Source organism: Stenella coeruleoalba (genome assembly GCF_951394435.1).
Source record: "Stenella coeruleoalba genome assembly, chromosome: 10".
In the NCBI taxonomy this organism is placed as follows: Eukaryota; Metazoa; Chordata; class Mammalia; order Artiodactyla; family Delphinidae; genus Stenella; species Stenella coeruleoalba.
Window position 1 is genome coordinate 75,703,430 of NC_137156.1, and position 17,990 is coordinate 75,721,419.

The 17,990-nt window shown below is 37.7% G+C and overlaps 1 protein-coding gene across 28 annotated transcripts in view; it reads right to left on the minus strand.

Moving 5' to 3' along the window:
- Positions 1–17,990, minus strand: part of FHIT (fragile histidine triad diadenosine triphosphatase) — a 1,435,777-nt gene that overhangs the window by 366,668 nt on the left and 1,051,119 nt on the right. The window lies entirely within an intron of this gene.

Genomic DNA, 17,990 nt, shown 5'->3' on the forward strand with positions numbered 1-17,990 from the left:
AAATTTGTTTTGCTTCTCATTTCCTGGCCCTCAAACCCGCCTTAGTTCCTTCTTTTTCCAAGTTGTGTCTTTTAGCCACTCATAGATCCGTGAGCTCTCACTGTCAACCTAGTAATCCTCCTTTTCCTAAAGACAACCAGATCTGGTCCCCACAGTGCCAGTGAACAGCTTGGGAACTAGAAGAGCCTCACACACTGTTAATTCTGCTCTAGATGCAGTGAAAGAGACGGAAGGGAGGAAGAGAGAGATCAAAATGACAACACGGAAACGCTGTTTCAGCCGGGATGTTTCTTCCCCTCCACCTCGGGTATTAAAATAGGGCTGATTTTCTAAGTTCAGCAGAAGAGCCCAGGAAGAAATATTAGTTCTTCAATTAACATCATTCACACAAGGAATCTGCCCGCAATATCTGGACTTGAACTTGTCAAGTCACCTCATGCTTCTCAAAGAGTATTACGCTCCATAAAACACAATTCTAAAAGTGAAATAATTCTCCATTTTAACTCTACAAGTGTCTTAGGGAATCAAAAAAAAAAAAAAAAAAAAAGAACCTATCTCTGGCTTATTCCTAAAGAGAGAACAAATAAGATATACTTCTTGGACCAAATAACTGGAAAGAAAGACTACAACCCTTAGGGTTCCTGTTCCAGAGATCTCCAAATCCCAGCAGGTCTGGCAAAGCAGAATTGAAAAGGGGCTGGATACACATTACAAGAGCAACATGAGCAAGTGCTTAATGGTTTTCTTAACTGCTGCCGAAAATGGCTTGTGTGTAAATAAGTACCCTACAGTATTCAGACTTAGCAAGAAGAAAAGGTGAAAATGGAACTCAAGGGAGTCAGAGTTCTCAGCTAGTCTGCTTGTGTTTGCATAAATCTGACCTTTCTGTAGGTGAAGCTCTTTTTCACAGCCTGTAGCTGAAGGTGAAGCTCTCGGTTGGCTGCTAACCCCTAGGAACGGTAAGAAGCAAACCAATGACATGTTTACTGTAGTCCCCTCCCTTTCTTTAAATAAGATAATAATTGCCCGAAGTGGCATTTTAAGCTGACTGCTTTGACAGATGCTTCTTGAAAAACTACTGGGAATGTTAAAGCACTCCTGTTTTAGAGGTTTTGATCATATACTCAATGATTCATGCAACTCAAATAGGCCAACATTTTGTCCAATGTTAGGACTATATAGGAAACAGAAAACCTGTATCCCAAGGACAATCTTCTTGACCTTTCTCTTCCCTGGGGTCCTCTCTTGTGAATTGAGAGGGTTGGGCCACCTCCCGAGAATGATGATACAAGTTTGTGGTCAGAAAGATTTGGAAAATGCCAGGTTAAACATCAGGGCTTTTCTGAGCATATAATATACAAGCATGCAGGGTGAATCTCTAACACAGGAAGAGAGGCAGAGTAGAGTTACAGCCTTCCAACTCATTTGATCATCTTGCAAAGTTCTTCCCTGGAATACAAAGATGAACTAAATAATCACTACAACCCTTTCTAGCTTTGTGTAACATTTATGCTACTTTCTCACTAGTACAAAAGGACCCAAGGAAATGATTAAGGGAGGTAAAAGGGTCTCCTTAAAAGAATCCAAAGATTACTAGACAGACATTATTGTTAGTGGTTTAGTGATGTAAAGAAGGTGCACTTCAGAGTCAAGCATACAAACTCAAATCCTGTTTCTGCCTTTTGCTAGCTGTGTTCTTAAGATAAATCACTCAACCTTTCTGATTCTCAGTTTCTTGATCTGTAAAATAGAGATACTAATGCTACTTCATAACGTGTTTTAAATAAAAGTTCTAAGATAGCAAGCACCGTGTCTTATATATATTATAGTTATGTTATTTCAGTTATTTGATAATCATTTTATTTATTTCAATAAGCACTGAGGTTGAGACCTATTCATCATCACCTGTTTAAGAAAGGGAGCTTAACATAAAAGTCACTCACAATGTCTTCCCACTTTACGATTTAATGATTAGTTTTAAAATTTGCTGAATATTGCATGCATAAATTTATTTAGTCAACATCTTGTGTTCCATATACATCATAATATACCCTACCTAATCCATGCTAAGCTTTTCTCTACTCTGCCTGCCCCATGGGACAGTCACCAAAGCCTCGGAAAGTCCTCCATAATGCAGCTCTCAAAATGATGTGAGTCTGAAGTAACTAGCACATCCACGTTGCCAGAGGTAAGCTATGCTACATGTCAATTACAGTAAAGAGCAGACTGCTGTGTCAAAACAAAAACAAAAACACCACACACATACAAAAAAAAACAAACAAGAAAACAAGTATAAGTTGTTTCTCTACTGAAGAATACCACTGAATATTGATTTTTCCAGTCCTAAATAGTCTGTGTTTAGAATTTAGATCAGGGTTAGAACAATTCACTTACAAATGCATGTTAATATGGTTAAAGGCCTAGCTTAAATCTAGAATAAGAAGAAGCAAACAGAGTAAAGTTAAAAATGGCCCTCTGATAAGATGAACCAAGGGTGCAGTTAAAGTGTAGTAATCAAAGGTGGTAGTGACATCCTTCTAAAACTGAGAATGTATAACAGACCCCTTCTGAGACTTTGGAGAGATGATTCTACCCCAAGCAGAAGAGATTACTTCCAGCAATGGGGTTAACTGGGCTATCTTTCCTTTAATGCAGTGGGCCCCAACCTTTTTGGCACCAGGGACCGGTTTCATGGAAGACAATTTTTCCACGGATGGGGGGTGCAGCAGGGGGGATGGTTTCGGGATGACTCAAGCACATTGCATTTACTGTGCACTTTATTTCTATTATTATTACAGTGTAATATATAATGAAATAATCATACAACTCACCATAATGCTGACAGGAGGCGGAGCTCAGGTGGTAATGCAAGCGATGGGGAGCAGCTGTAAATACAGATGAAGCTTCGCTCACTTGCCTGTCGCTCACCTCCTGCTGTGCCGCCCAGTTCCTAACAGGCCACGGACTGGTACTGGTCTGCAGCCCAGGGGTTGGGAACCCCTGTTTTAATGGGCATTTGGGAAATATCTTTCACTTACATTACATTTTGCACAAATAAAACATTTGAAGTACTGTAAGTAGTTGTCTTTAATTAAATACTTTTAAATTCAGGGCTTTTATCTAAAAAAAAAAAAAAAGAACACTGACTCACAAACAGGCTGAAATGCTGTCAAATTACCCATTAGAGAAATAAAAAAGTGGCCCTTATCTTAGCTCTGCCTCCAGGCTAGCTCTTGACCTACTGCGGCTTTGTGTCTACAGATCTTACCTCTCTGTCCAGGTTTAGACGTGTACAGCCAAAAGCCTTACAGGTACCTCTACCCAGACATCTACGAGAGATCGCAACTTAGACACCACCCAATTCTGAGCCTTAAACAGCATTCCCCAAGATCTTCCCAGGTTTGTATCCTCTTATCTCTAATATCTACATATTTTTAAATTGTTTTCAGCTGGAAGAAAAATCCAACTAAAACTGGCTTGAACAACACAGGAAATTATTGTCTCAATAATAATATGATATAAGTGGCTCATCTACTATGAAGTCACCAGCATGGGTCAGTTATTTTTCTTTGCTCTACAGAAGCATCAGTGGTATGAGCTGGGTTCAAGGATTTACAAGAACAAGAACCCACTCTAGATATTTTAAGCAGGAGGGATTTCATATGGGGAAAAAGGATCTTTAAAAATCACTGAAACAGCTGAAAGAACAGGATGTAGGCTGGGCCTGCAGCAAACATTCCCACAACAGTATCCCACTGACCACCGAGAAGTTACAAGGAGTCACTTCCTCTGAGGCCACCTCAGAGCCATAATCAGACCAAGAACCTGCCACCATCATAGCTGCCTCTGGACACGCAGTGAAGTGAAAAAGGCATATTTGTAGCTACGGTTCAGAGCTCAGGAAGGCAGATCAGAGCGCTGCCAGCTCCTTCTGCCATCCAATCATTCCTTAAATCACAGAAAGCTGGAGGATGGACAAAGGAACACGACTGCAGGAAATCCCCACATTTTTCAGCCATGCATGCCAGCAGAAATAGCAAAAGGAGGGCTGAAAGATGGCCTCCACCTCACTTTCACCTGTCAAATACCACATGAATATGTTGAACTGGAGGGACATTTTCTGTACCTAGAACCTAGCTACAGGAGAATCTGAGAGATGTTGCTTTTAGCGACCCAAGCAACTTACTTGAATGAGAACAGAATGGAAACTGGGTAAACTCATCTAGAGTAGACAGAAAGATCAGCTTCCTGGAGTGAGTCCCATGTGCAAGCCTAATGGAAGTCAGCCACAATCAAGCCTGCCTGAGCATGTGATGTGGTTCAACAGCAGAGAGAAAACAATCTCCTCCCCAGTCACAGTACACAAGGCTTTCCTTCTAATCTTATCGGGCCAACTTGGGTCACTTGCTGACTCATGGTCCCATACCAGTGACCAGACAAGGCTATGGGCTGGCTGGCTTAGATGGGACATGGGTGGACAGTCTACCACAGTGGCCCCTATAGGGTCTCTGCTTACATATCATATAACAAAGAAGACCTTTCCTGATCAGTCTGTCTAAAGTAGCCTCTCCTCCTGCCCCATGAATGCTGTGCCTCCTCACCCCATGGACAAATCTTCATGTCCACTTACCGTGCTCTGCAATTATCTTTCCCATTTAATTCTTTCCTTGTATATTATCTTCTTTCCCTACCAGGAGGTAACTCCATGAAGATCTTGTCTCTTTTTTTTCACTTCGGTAACCCCATTACCTATAAATATGTGAGATACGTACTAGGTATTCAATAAATTGTTGAATATATAAATAAATAGGCTATCACCCATGTATTATATAAATATCATTCCTACAACTCTTATATTCTTCCTAGTTAGATCAGTTTGGCAGCTAAGTTAAAAAAGGATGAAAAAGTAAGAGCTGTTAAATTGGTGTGTGCACTATTTAACTAATCTAGTAAGTGGCTTAGTCTTTTGGGATTTGGTGTTTTGTCCTACTATGTGCCAGTCACTGTATACTGCTCTTAGCAATGCATAAATCAGGATCCTTGACCCTAATGAGCTCTGATGATATATGAGGATTAGGAATACACTATGACAGCTGCTATGGAAAACAGTATGATGGTTCGCCCCCAAATTTAAAATAGGATTACCATACGATCCAATTCCATTTCTGGGTATATACCCAAAAGAACCGAAAACAGGGTGTCGGAGAGCTATTTGTAGACATGTTTTAGTAGCAGCATTATTCACAATAGCCAAAAGGTGGAAGCAACCCAAGTGTCCATTGACAGATGAATGAAGAAACAAAACGTAGTCTATACATATTATACAATGGACTATTATCTAGTCTTGTAAAGAAAGGAAATTCTGGCAGCATGAACCCTGAGGATATTATATTAAGTAACACAAACCAGTCACCAAAAGACTGCATGATTCCACTTATATAAAGTACCTTGCGTAGTCCAATTCATAAAGTCAATAAAGAAGGGTAGTTGCCAAAGGGTAGGGGAAGGGGGCATTGGAAGTTGTTGTTTAACGGGTATAGAGTTTCAGTTTTGCAATAAGAAAAGAGTTCTGGAGACTGTTTGCACAACAATGTGAATGTATTTAACACTACTGAACGGTACACTTAAAAAAGGGTTAAAGTGGTAAATCCTATGTTATGTGTATTTTAACCACCAAGAAAATTTTTTAAGAATAAAAAAAGAACACATACTGAGCCAAGCTCAATATTCTATGTAAATTACTTAATCTTCATAATTATACACGGTAAGCATTATGAAAACACTTATTTTTAAAATTGGGACACAGAAAGGTCAATTAACTTGATCAAGGTTACATCTAGTTAGGGGCAGAGCTGGGACCAGAATTTAAAATCTTCACTTCAAAGATCATGCTCTTAAGTAGCATAGAGACACACAAATAAGCAACACTACCACGTCCTCAAATGGTCTATTACCCCCCTATTTATTTGACAGGTGTTTCCCTCTGTCTCTGTAGACAGGCCATTAAGTGCTCACACTAATACATACCTGTGTGGCTCCTAAAGTGAGAACTTTGGAAGTCTTACGCTCGTGGGCTAAACTTACTTTTCGAAAAAAAATTCTTTAAAATAAATAACGAAACTATAAGAGTTGGAAGCATATTGATCTAAGGATATTTACATCAATGGACAGAAGAGAAAGGCCAGAAAGAGACCATAGTGTATATAGAAGTCACTGTCATAAAGGTGGCAGTACAAATGCTAGGGAAGAAAACACTGCAACAAACGATGGCAGAAAGATTGGTTGACCATTTACAGGAAATAAGTTACATTTCTCCCTCCTGTCAAGTGCTAAAACAAATCACACATTTACTAATGAAATAAAAGCATAAAATGGAGCCATTAGGTAATTAGAAAAAAATACGACTTCTATATCTGGAGCAGAATAGACTCTTTAAGTATAAAGACATTAAAATAAAATGACAATGAAAAAATTGATACATATCACTACAGAAAATTAAAACCTTCAGTTCCCCAAAACCATTACAAACAAAATGAAGTGAAAAAAGTGTGAGAAAAATGTATTTGAAAAACGTATTAGATACTAACAGCTAATATCTTTAGATAAAGAGCTATTACAAATCGATAAGATGCAAACACTTCATTAGAAAACTAGATTAAAACCAGGAAGAAATAAGAAATATAAATGGATAAGTGCAATATGAAAAATATATTCAACTTCACTATATTCAATTAACCATAGTTTTAAACAATGAAATAGCATTTTTATTAGGAAGAAAGGCAAAAAATTGTTTTCAATAAAAATATTCAGATCTGCAGAAGCTATAAGGAAGAAGACACAAGTATACGCTAACATAAGGGCAAATTGGCATATATATCAAAATATTTATCCATAGCTTCCAAAAATTTATGCCAATGTAATTATCAGAGATCCAAAGATTACTTGTAAGACATATGTCACAGTTTTATGTATAACGATAACAAAACTACTAAAAAAAAAAAGACAGTTAATTAAATTCTGATATGCAATGGCTAATATTTTAAAAACATTATAAAATAAGGTTTTCAAAGAATACTTAATAATGTGGAAAAAAGTTGACATAGCTAAGTATAAAAAAAAGTAAAATGAAGTATGCAAATATATATGTACATATGTACACATATGCAAATGTTATAAATATACAAAAGACCCCTAAAATGCATATTTGCATTTAGCTATGAATAGAAAAGAACACTGGAAGGAAATTCACCTGAATGTTAATAATGGTTATGTCTGAGAAGCAGAATTAATGTGGACTTGCCTTTTCCTTTTTTTTCTGTTTTTTTCAAATATTCTTTAATAAATTGGAAATATATTTAGAAAATTATAGTTTCAATGATATCATAAATACTCTCTAGGTATATTAAATCTGCTAACATTTATCGTAGATCATTGTGCTTAGAGACTGTAACAGAGAAAAAGCAGCAGTAGACACAGAAATAACTCCTGAAATTATGAAATATTCTGGGAAAAGAGGCACATGGTGGTATAAAGTTTTCAATGTAAGTAAAGTGGAAATAGAAGCATAAAGGCCTGGGAACTGGTATTGTGCTTGAAAGCCAGGAAGGCTTCTCAGAGGAGGTGACATATAAGCTTTATATGAAAAAGGCTGGAGCCCCATCTGGCAGAACAGTGCGAGAAGGTTTTTCTCAACAGTGGGCATCACCATTTAGACTAGAACCCCAGCCTCTAGTAAAAACAATAAAGTCAAGCTTTGGTGCCTCCTCTTCCTTGCTTCTCTACCAATTTTGTAGTTCCCTTCTTTCTCAGCCTCCCTCAGCCACTGTTTACCTAGGACTGAGATAATCTACTTTTTAGAGTCCATCTCTGATTATTCCCACTATTAGAGGAAAGACTCCTTTCATTCATTACAACTTAATGTGAATTAGGGCCCCCAAATTAACTTTTCCTTGGTATTTGTGATTACATACTTAGTCTACCTATTCTGTAGTGGTGAAATAAAAGGTATACCCAATCTTAGGGTAATTTCAAGTATCAGGCAAGCACGTAGGGAAGTTTAGCCAAGATAAGAGGGCAGAGCAACCAGAATCACACCATGCGGCTAATGACTGTGTCTCTATTTATTTGCTAGACCATTTGCTGTTATAGGTAATTTTGACATACTACCTGTTATTTGGAAATCAAAAAATTAAGGGATACCATTAAATTTACCTTTTTCTAAGTTACCACCAACAATCTCTTTCTAGGGAAGAAGTTACAATTGAAAAGCATTATGAAAATATTACACAAAACACACCATGAGTTAAAAAATGAAGATTTAAATACAAGAAATAATCTTTGTTAAGTATGTCTTCTAGGCAGATCCACTATGTCCCAATCCTTAAATTAGAAAGTCAGCAAAAAGATGAACTGAATCCCAGATGTTAATTGCACAGGCTTACTCGATTAGAACTAGAGATGATTAATTGCTCAATTTTAATATGCATTGGACTAAATGGATGATAAGATTTCCAGTAGTTGGTTTTGAGGTCCAGAAGGGAAAGATTATTTCTTTACAGGTCTGGGAATCCTAAGGGCCAAAGACATTTAAAATGTCTGTATTTAGTAAGAAGTTGGGCAAATAGAAGAGGTTAGGGAGTGGGGTAAATTTCCAGAAAGAGAGTACAGAAGTTCAAGTTCAAATTGCCTTTTCCCATTTGAAATTTAGAATATAATTGTGTATGAGAAAAAAGGTTTTAACATTTTAAAATTTTTATTGCTGCTTCGATGATTAGCATTCCTGTCCTATAATGTCAACATTAAACCCAGACAGATCCAAAGCCTATTACTTCCTATCTGGGGAAAAAAAAAAAAAAAGACACTGTTTATCACCTAGATAACTAGATTTTTTTACGTTCTGAAGAATTCAGGAGCATGCTATGGTTAATTGGGAAAATTGTGAATTAAGTCTAAGTTGTGCCCCCCCCTTTCTTTTTTATTAAACTTGTAACAAAGTAAATGATGAAGAACCAAAAATTTGCCAAAGCTGAGTATCCAGACAATGCTCAGAGAACTCACAGAAGCAGATTCCATTAAAAAGTTGTCTACAAAGGTGGATGATGAAAGTTGGGAAGAGGCAGCATTGTAGAGACCACCAATGACCTGGAAAAAGTCCCCTACCCCTTACACCACATTCAGGCTGTTCAAACAGGAAGTAAGACCACTAAGTGTAGGGTCACTATGCTGAGCCCTTAGAATCCACGTAAGGCTGCACAGGCACCTCGGATATCATCTCTGTTTACACACCAGAATCATCTGTGGAGCTTATTAAGAAGATGGGATTGTGGAATACATTCCCAAAAAATCCTGATTCAAGAGGTGAAGGTAAGACCCAAGATAGCGTTCTTTTACGTGTTCAACAAACTTCCCAGTGAATGTGGATGTACAGCTAGGTTTGATCATTTCTTCAGATTTTTTTCAACTTTTAAAAATTCAAATACAAAAGAATTGCAGAGGAAGGAACACTCCCAAACTCATTCTATGAGGCCACCATCACCCCGATACCAAAACCAGACAAAGGTACTAAAAAAAAAGAAAATTACAGACCAATATCACTGATAAACAGAGATGCAAAAATCCTCAACAAAATACTAGCAAACAGAATCCAACAACACATTAAAAGGATCATACACCATGATCAAGTGGGATTTATCCCAGGGGTGCAAGGATTCTTCAATACACACAAATCAATCAATGTGATACACCATATTAACAAATTGAAGAAGAAAAACCATATGATCATCTCAATAGATGCAGAAAAAGCTTTTGACAAAATTCAACACGCATTTATGATAAAGACTCTCCAGAAAGTGGGCATAGAAGGAACCTACCTCAACGTAATAAAGGCCATATATGACAAACCCATAGCAAACATTATTCTCAATGGTAAAAAACTGAAAGCATTTCCTCTAAGATCAGGAACAAGACAAGGATGTCCACTCTCACCACTATTATTCAGCATAGCTTTGGAAGTCCTAGCCACAGCAATCAGAGAAGAAAAAGAAATAAGAGGAATACAAATTGGAAAAGAAGAAGTAAAACTGTCACTGTTTGCAGATGACATGATACTATACATAGAGAATTCTAAAGATGCCACCAGATAACTACTAGAGCTAATCAATGAATTTGAAAGTTGCAGGATACAAAATTAATGCACAGAAATCTCTTGCATTCCTATACACTAATGATGAAAAATCTGAAAGAGGAATTAAGGAAACACTCCCATTTACCATGGCCACAAAAAGAATAAAATACCTAGGAATAAACCTACCTAGGGAGACAAAAGACCTGTATGCAGAAAACTATAAGACACTGATGAAAGAAATCAAAGGTGACACAAATAGATGGAGAGATATACCATGTTCTTGGATTGGAAGAATCAACATTGTGAAAATGACTATATTACCCAAAGCAATCTACAGATTCAATGCAATCCCTATCAAATTACCAATGGCATTTTTTTTTTACAGAACTAGAACAAAAAATCTTAAAATTTGTATGGAGACACAAAAGACCCCGAATAGCCAAAGCAGTCTTGAGGGAAAAAAACGGAGCTGGAGGAACCAGACTCCCTGAATTCAGACTATACTACAAAGCTACAGTAATCAAGAAAATATGGTACTGGCACAAAAACAAAAACATAGTTCAATGGAACAAGATAGAAAGCCCAGAGATAAACCCACGCACCTATGGTCAACTAATATATGACAAGGAGGCAAGTATATACAATGGAGAAAAGACAGCCTCTTCAATAAGTGGTGCTGGCAAAACTGGACAGTTACATGTAAAAGAATGAAATTAGAACACTCCCTAACACCATACACAAAAAGAAACTCAAAATGGATTAGAGACCTAAATGTGAGACCAGACACTATAAAACTCTTCGAGGAAAACATAGGAAGAACACTCTTTGACATAAGTCACAGCAAGATCGTTTTTGATCCACCTCCTAGAGTAATGGAAATAAAAACAAAAATAAACAACTGGGACCTAATGAAACTTCAAAGCTTTTGCACAGCAAAGGAAACCATAAACAAGACGAAAAGACAACCCTCAGAATGGGAGAAAATATTTGCACATGAATCAACAAAGGATTAATCTCCAAAATATATAAACAGCTCATGCAGCTCAATATTAAAGAAATAAACAACCCAATCCAAAAATGGGCAGAAGACCTAAATAGACATTTCTCCAAAGAAGATATACAGATGGCCAAGAAGCACATGAAAAGCTGCTCAACATCACTAATGATTAGAGAAATGCAAATCAAAACTACAATGAGGTATCACCTCACACCAGTTAGAATGGGCATCATCAGAAAATGTACAAACAACAAATGCTGGAGAGGGTGTGGAGAAAACGGAACCCTCTTGCACTGTTGGTAGGAATGTAAATTGATACAGCCACTATGGAAAACAGTATGGAGGTTCCTTAAAAAAATAAAAATAGAATTACCATATGATCCAGCAATCCCACTACCGAGCATATATCCAGAGAAAACCATAATTCAAAAAGACACATGCACCCCAATGTTCATTGCAGCACTATTTACAATAGCCAGGTCATGGAAGCAACCTAAATGCCCATCGACAGACGAATGGATAAAGAAGATGTGGTACATATATACAGTGGAATGTTACTCAGCCACAAAAAGGAACAAAATTGGGTCATTTGTTGACACATGGATGGATCTAGAGACTGTCATACAGAGTGAAGTAAGTCAGAAAGAGAAAAACAAATATCGTATATTAACCCATGTATGTGGGACCTAGAAAAATGGTACAGATGAACCGGTTTGCAGGGCAGAAGTTGAGACACAGATGTAGAGAACAAACGTATGGACACCAAGGGGGGAAGCCCGCAGGGGGGTGGGGATGGTGGTGGGATGAACTGGGTGATTGGGATTGACATGTATACACTGATGTGTATAAAATTGATGAGTGATAAGAACCTGTTGTATAAAAAAATAAATAAAATAAAATTCAAAAATTAAAAAAAAAATTCACATACAGGTAACATTTGATGATCTTTCATTTTAATTTTAATGATGGGATGTGTTAAGGGGTGAATGACTTAATATAGGTATGATAACATCAAGGGCTTCCTATAGTGTTGTTTTTTCAATGCACTTCAGAATCTTTGGTGCTCTCCCCACCCCTCAGAGGTGAAAGGACTTTCCCAAGGTCACAGAGAGTTAGTATACAAAAAATGGTAAAATTCTAACATTAGTAACTTTGTACCAGCTATAATTATTTGATTGTCCAATAAACTAGAAGTTAGTAACTACTAATAACTGAAAGGTCATTGCCCTATTTCCTAAATTTTAAGATGCTTAGTTTTACATTTTTAACGTAAGTAAAGGGAAATGCATCTTATAATTGACTTAGGTGTTTAATATGGTAGCATTTCTTTTTTCCAAAATATTATGCAATCAATGGTGTTTTTACAACCAACAACATCACAAAATCAAGGAAGTGTGATGTGTGTATATACATGTATGTGCTATACACATGTATCATCTCTCTGAAACAAGGCTTTGTATTAATTTTCTACCTCTGTATGGCTTATTGTCAGTGTCTTAGTTAAGGAAATCAAGACTCACCTGGGCTAGAAACCCAGAAATGAACTTTTGGTGTAGACCCGCCTCCTACCATCAGCATCTCTCATTGAGTACTGGTGACTCCATTTCTATCTTTTCAGTCTTTTCAATTTTCATACTTCAACTTTTCCCTCTACTGCAGCACCAATCCGACCCACCACAGGGTGGCCACGTTTATCCTCATGAAACACATAGTTGATCCTGTTACTTCCTCTTCTAAAACATCTGGTGGCTTCCCTGGGCTTTCGAAATCAAGTCCAAAGCCCCCCAAATGGCATTTAAGATCCTCTGAAATCTGTCCCTGCTCTTCCTTTCCAGTCTCAAAGCTGTCACTTACCTCTTCCCTGGTTAATCAGTCCAATTATTATTTTCAGAATTTTACAGCCTTTTGATACATTTCTACTAGTGGAAACTTTCAAGGTCTGGCTCGAAAGTCACACTGTCCGTCAAACTTTTCCAGTCCTCCCATCAAAAACAAAGTCTGCCACCTCAGCATTCTCATCGCATGGAAGACCACCAGCCTGTACCAGCCCAAAGCTGCGCCACGTGTGTGCCATCTGTCTATCCAAACAGACGATAAGCTTCTTGACAGCAGAAACCTGGTCTGAATTGATTTAGTTTCCTCCACAGAGCTCAGCACAGTGAGCTGCACGTAGTGGGTACTGAGTAAACACACTATGTTTAACAAAGCCATAACACATGCTAAAGCCAGGTGACCACAGGTTAAGGATATTATAAGGACAACTTCATTGAGCTGAAATTCTTAGTCCCATGCTGGGCGCCTGCAGATTTTTATTGGGTTCCACTGTGAATGCCATAATTTTAGATAATATTACGCTGATGATGCACAATCTTCTGTCTCAATCTTGGCCAAACCCAGGGAAGCAATTTCCTATTTGATTAAGAATATGGCAGAAGCATGGACTGGATTATAAAAATTTACAGTAGGGTTGAGAATGTAAGCCTAATTGTGGATCAGATGGGGAACATTCTAAATTTTTGTAAGGAAGTATGCGAACAGCCTATTTAAGAAAATACAGTATCATCTTTAGCATTGCGCCGAACTTTGGTAACTTTCTAATTTCAAGACAGGTACCTATTCTCCTTCTGTAGGATCTAGAAAGGGGGTGGTGGGTGCTCAATGTCTCAGCTTATCAATTCTTGCCTTAATTATAACTCAACTAGATGATTTTTACCACTTGTTTACAGAGCACCAAATAAGCTTTACCATATATCAATCTTCACATAGCAGTTCCCAGATTTTGCCTTTAGATTTTCATTTACGTTTAATGATAGGGTTTAAATGAAGTTGCCTTCTCCTTGTCACAGCAATTTTCAAAATTTTTCTTTCTAAAATCCTAGGAGATTCTTAAGGATTCTTCATCTACCTCACCTCCAGAAATCCTCAAAGGATATAAAAGAATCTTGAAATTTTTTGTGTATGATGTGCAGTATTTGTTTTAAACCATTGATCAGATCTTCACTAAACCAATTAAAACTGGCAATTTAAGCTACCCCTATGATGGTTCACTAGGCTTAGCAATCACATCTGCAAGAAGGCAGAGGCCTGGGTCCAGCATTATTAGGAGTAGTAATTATATGTTATGTATTAATGCTACTAAATAAGTCAATGTGAATTACATATACTCACTAATAAGTATAATATATTAATATGTTATAATTATAAAAATAATAGCAGTTTGAGTCCTTGATCTCCACCTACCACTATTCTAAGTACTTTACATGCATTTTTTTTTTTTTTTTTGCGATACGTGGGCCTCTCACCGCTGTGGCCTCTCCCGTTGCGGAGCACAGACTCAGCGGCCATGGCTCACGGGCCCAGCCGCTCCGCGGCACGTGGGATCCTCCCGGACCGGGGCACGAACCCGCGTCCCCTGCATCGGCAGGCGGACTCCCAACCACTGCGCCACCAGGGAAGCCCTACATGCATTTTTATTATATGCCCACAACATTCCTGTGGGTAAGTTTTATATCCACCTTACAGATCAGGACACTGAGACCAAGGTGATGTAGGGAAGAGGGCAAAAACATCCATGAGGCACTAACTCATCAGCCTGCTCTTTCACCCTCCGTAATAATACATCCCCACCCCCGCCAAGGGATTAATTAGGTAGTGTGAATAAGAGTTCATTTCATGGCTTCATGTCACCTGGGTTACTGAGAAAAGAACGCATTACCCCCTGCACCCTCCCATTTGAAGCCATAGTTCTGTTTCTGAGTCCCAGCCCTGCAACATGAAATACATGTGACCCTGTTCCATCCCTCTGCAATTGATCCTTTATGGTTCTAAGTCTATGAAGTATCTCACAAAAAACTCCCCCTTTAAATTGAAATTTCCTCCCAAACCCCAAGCCTCTTTTCCTAGTTCTTCTCAAAAGTCTGGTCAGATTTTGGTATCTTTGGTCAGCTAAAAAATTATATATATAAAGATTTAGTTTTATTTTACTATTTACTCAAACCAAGAATCATTTATCATGCCTAAGTGTAAGTTGCCTTCCTAGGTATTATTATAAATAGAAACCAGGGTACCTAAAGGACCTTAAGTTCTGAGAGGGGAAATGACAGAAATGCACCCAAAAAAGTTAAAAAAAAAACCCAAAACAACCTGCAGCTAAAAAAAAAATAATTTAACACACAGAGATAGTAAAAGAGATGTTACAGGGAAGCAGATGATTGTCAATTGTATCGTACTCCTAATTCCTCTACAAAGAAGCATTCACTCCAAGCAGGAATAATTTCTTCCTCTTGGGGTTGGTACAAGAATTAGAGGTAAATAGATATAAAACACTGAACACACAGAAGCAATTTAGTAAATGGTCACTTTTATTATTATGATCCCAATAAAGATAATACATTATATTAGAGTGATGTTTACCATTTACAAAGAAATTTTGCTCACAACCACCTCATTAGATAAAATTCTGTGACAGGTGTTATCTCATGCAAAGCAGGAATTTGGGGTAATATGAAATAAGTCTGTGTTGAATCCCTGCCCTCAAGGCACATCTGAGTTCATGCACTAAAGCTAGGAAACACGAATGCTGAGCAAGATTTGTTTCACCAGGAATGCAGGATGGATTCAAGAAAAACAAATGTCTTGGAACTCAACCAAGAGGTTGGGGTAGAAATCTAGGGGTTATAGGTAAAAAGAGTCTGGTAACAAGATCACAGGAGAAGTTTAAACATCTAAGAGACCATTTCACAGGAAAAAGCAGCTGTACCTGAAAACATTCAATTTAGGACATAAAGGAGAGGCAGGGACCTGTATTCAGAGCCTGAGAGAAGTGACGATATGGTGGAACTTTTCCCAGAAATGGGGCCCTGGAAGAAGCTACTGGTTTGGAAGCTGTTGAGTTAAAGACCCACAGTGAAGTCTTATGAAAAGGGAGAGGCAACTCCTCAAAATCTACACCAACTGAAAGCACTTAGGAAGAATAAATGTTAGTTAAACTTTAAAGATTAAATTACAAATTTACTCAAGTGGTTTAAATTTTTACTGCACAAGTAGCAATTTTAAGTCATAAGGGAACTAAAATGTTTCCAGAGTTTTAAAATCGACTGTTTCATTCTAGTGAAAAGAGATCTTCGCTTCTAGTGCCAAGCACACAGCAAATCCTCCGCCTTGTAATGGGCTGCTAATTGCAGAGTTTCCTGGAAATAATTTTATTGCTAACTTACTAGTTTTCTGTTAATTATCATTTGAGAATAAGAAAAACTATTACTTTTGAAACCTACATTAAAGTGGGCTTAAGCAAGCATGGAAACGGAAGTCCGCAAGAGAAAACAGAAGAAGATGCAATTAATATTAACAGTTATAGTTGGATACTTGTTCATTTAATAAATCTTTGCAATAGTAGCAAGATGGATGAGAAGTAGTACAAACGAGAAGAACATGAGATAAGCGATCATTTGTTATCATTACTGAGATATAAAGTATGATTCAGTGTTTCATAATGGATGTTAAATTTAACATATGGTTGGCTCATTTGCTGAAAACTATAAACTCATGCTAAAGTCAAAGCCATTGTCTTAATAACAGGCTTTGAATTATTTCTCCATAAGAGACTGAATAAACTCAGTAAACACAAGCTTGGCGAGAGGATGTGCAAAAGCTCTTTGGCAAAACAACAAAACAAAAAAAAAATCAAATGGGCCATATACTCAGACTCATGGAATAAATCACAGAAAATATTATTGCCTACACTGAAAGAATAAAGAATTAATATATTTTAATACCAATACAGAGTCTGTTAAAATAGATGTTCAAATGATCAGTAGAGAAACACCTGTCACTCTTGTAACTGCTCCAGCAGCTCCCTAAGAAATCCTCTTTTGTCAACTTCACCTCCCTAACCATGAAACAACGTCAGTTCCCACTTTAAGTTCCATGGATTAAGCAGGTCATCGCAAGTGCTGTTAAAACAATTTATAATCTATCGTTATACTTCAGGAGTGATCTGACCTGGAATGAGAGACACTCAAACATTTGTTACATGAGTATGCTCCTATCAGCCACTCAATTTTGTCCAAGTTCTCAGTTCTATCAAGAGAAATTCATCAAAAATTTCTGAACAATTTATCAACCTCCTAGAGATATGACACCAGTGTGGAGATTAGAGGTCTTTAATAGTCCCAGTGTTCATCCTGTCGTTGAAGGCTTATTTTTGAGCTAGCAAGTATCAGCTCTAAAATTAGGTTCATTAATAAAATGTCTACCTTAAAACAAAAATAGAATCTTCTGTTTTCACTCATGACTGTGCCTTTCTACATCTTTGGGTACCTATTCTTATAACCCAACCTACACTCATCTGCAATAACAGGCTGCTAGGCAGCTCTATTATCGTGCTTTTGAAAATAATGTAGATGTGAGGAGCAGCATTTCACTTTGTTAAATGCATTACATCCCTATCTCTTGTTAGGGTGCATCTTCCCTGCTCAAAGGGTCATCTAATTCACACTTAGCTATCAGAAGCACATCTACAAAAGGGCACTTAAGCCAAATAAGCTTTATGCACCCATTCTTAGGTTATATACTTTAGAGAGTATTAACTCTTATTTGGTGTTGATTTTATATATTGACAAAACCAAGACCTGTGTTTGACACCAACTAGCCTTGTGTCACTGAACTAGTCACTCTGACTCTCTGGGCTTCATTTCTTTCACCTGTAAAAGGAGGAGTTTGAGTTACAACAGGGATTCATGAAAGCAGAGTTCACTGTCGGGATGGCTACCCTATCCCATGAGGACTCTACGAGGGGTCTAACCCAACAGAGTAGACCTGTTGGTCTACCTGTTGGAGACTCCCAAAATTCTGCATTTTAGTAAGTTCCCA